The sequence below is a fragment of the Triticum urartu genome, chromosome 3A (genome assembly GCF_056163025.1).
Source record: "Triticum urartu cultivar PI428250 chromosome 3A, HENAU_Tu73, whole genome shotgun sequence".
Taxonomy (NCBI): domain Eukaryota; kingdom Viridiplantae; phylum Streptophyta; class Magnoliopsida; order Poales; family Poaceae; genus Triticum; species Triticum urartu.
This window is the reverse complement of record NC_141875.1, coordinates 698,282,665-698,284,873: the sequence shown is the minus strand read 5'-3', so window position 1 is coordinate 698,284,873 and position 2,209 is coordinate 698,282,665.

The window sequence follows — 2,209 nt, the reverse complement described above, 5'->3', positions numbered from 1 at the left end:
CGGCAAAGGCCGCCGCCGCCAAGCCGAGGACGAGGTGCACCCTCGCCACCGCACGGATGCGCCCTGGCGGCGCACCTGCGGCTCCTGCTCCGATACCAGCAGCGGCGGCCGCTCCGCCGCCGCCGGCAGCACCACCAGCCTCCATCTCGATCGCGGGCGCCGGAGTAGAAAGAGAGAGAGAGAGAGAGAGAGAGAGAGAGAGAGAGAGTAGCTAGCTGTGACCTGTGTCTGTGTGTCAACTGGAGGTTCCAGCCGTCTGTGCCTCGACAGATCTCTGCCCAAGTTTATATGCCCTTTCCTTCGGCTGCATTACATCGCAGTGCATGTGATGATCGATGCTGCAGTTGCTTAGCTAGGTTTCCATTTCTGGCCGCTGGGTAGTAAATTAGGCAGTACTGTACTAGCTTAGCTAGCACCCATGGATCCATGAAACAACGTACGTGCCTACTCTAGATCCTTTGCTTTGCACCCCTGCTTGGCGCTTGTCTATCTCCATGTAAGCATGCACGATGCCTCGGCACCGTCCATGTGCGCCGAGCGTCGGGACGACACGTACGATCGGTTCTATTCTACTACTACTAGTATTACGTACCTCCCGTGCATGCCGAGCGTAGCTACCGCGTACGTGTTCTTTCTCTCTGCTCGTACGTGCCAAGTGCATGGCAACACATGCATGCATTCAAGGTGGCTTGAATGACCATGCTACGTACTGCTCGGCTTGTCCGCCCAGCATGTACGTACGTGCAGTATCTAGAGGGCGGCTACCTCTACTTTACATAGGCCCGTTGCTCTTACGATGAAAGCTCTCGCTTTTATCTGGTGTCGTTAAGCAATCAACGTGTGTGGGATGCATACATCCATGGGTGTGCACCAGGTGCGGCGTCCCGGTGATCGTTCAATTTTTCTTTGCATAGGGTGCAGCCTGCCGGTGGCAAAAGAGTTGTATCCCACGAAAGAAGATGCCGAGTATGTAATCTATTTCGTGATCTATAACTAGGATTTTTTTTTACAAAATAGTAGATGAACAAATTCTACCGAGTAGGTAATAATTTTACAAGATCTACGCCTACATGATATACAATAAAAAAAAGCAGATGAACTACTACCTCCGTTTCAGTTTACAAGTCCTACGCGTACACCTAGGTTGCCAATTTTATCACCATAATATAAACTATATAACACAAAAATTATATCGTTTGAAAATAGAACATCTGAAGTTTATATTGTTATATTTTTTGTAATATATGACTTGTATTAGGTTGATCAAATTGACGACCTAAGGGTACGCGCACGCCCTGTAAAGTGAGAGAGAGGTAGTACAAACACAAGAAGTAGAATGACAAAACAGTAGGTGATCTAATTCGTGATCTACAACTACGAAAAATAGATAAACTAAATGATAGTTTACAGTAGATGAACTGTGACAGAGGGAGTACATGATCTAGATACATTAGGGTTTACCTGTTCTGCTGCCACCAATGGCAGCACCGGATGAACTCTCTCCGCTCCCTCCTATTCGTATGCCACCGGCGCCGCTTCTGAAGTTGAAGCCCATGCACTCGCTGCCGCCAAACGAGATCCCCCCGCCACCATTGAAACTGAACCCCGCGAAAGAAGATGATCGTGCGCTGCCGCCACTGCCCGTCGCGCCACCGCCGACAGAGGTACCCCAATTCGAGGAACCGGCCTCATTAGGTGCCGGAGGGCGAGATGGTCGTGACAGTCCGCCGCGTCGTCGAGGCAAGACAGATGGAGGAGGAACACGCTTGAAGCCAGCCGTGCTGATGGAAAAGAGGGCAGCGGTGCGCGTCCGGCAAGACCAATAGGTGGAAGTCGTCCAGGTGGCGGCGATCTGGGTTGGAAGGCCACTCGCGAAAAGCCACGGAGGCCAAGAGGAGGAGGCCGGCGATCTTCTTCACCTTGCTGCGGCGGCGCCATTGGATGGAGGAGGAAAGAAGATGAGCGGCGTCTGTTTGTGTGACTCCATCACTCCATCAGCTTGGGTATAAAAATAGCAGAATTGGCGCGTCTAATTACGTTTTGCATTTGGGAGCAGGGATATCATCGGCGGGAGAGTTTTGGAGGCGAAATTTTCCCCTTTTCTATGGAAACTGTGCGGGAAGAAAAGGAAGGAGAGCGGGAAGAAAAGGAAGGAGTGCGGGAAGAAGAAGGAAAGCGAGATCGACCCCTGGAATCAGTCTCCACCAAT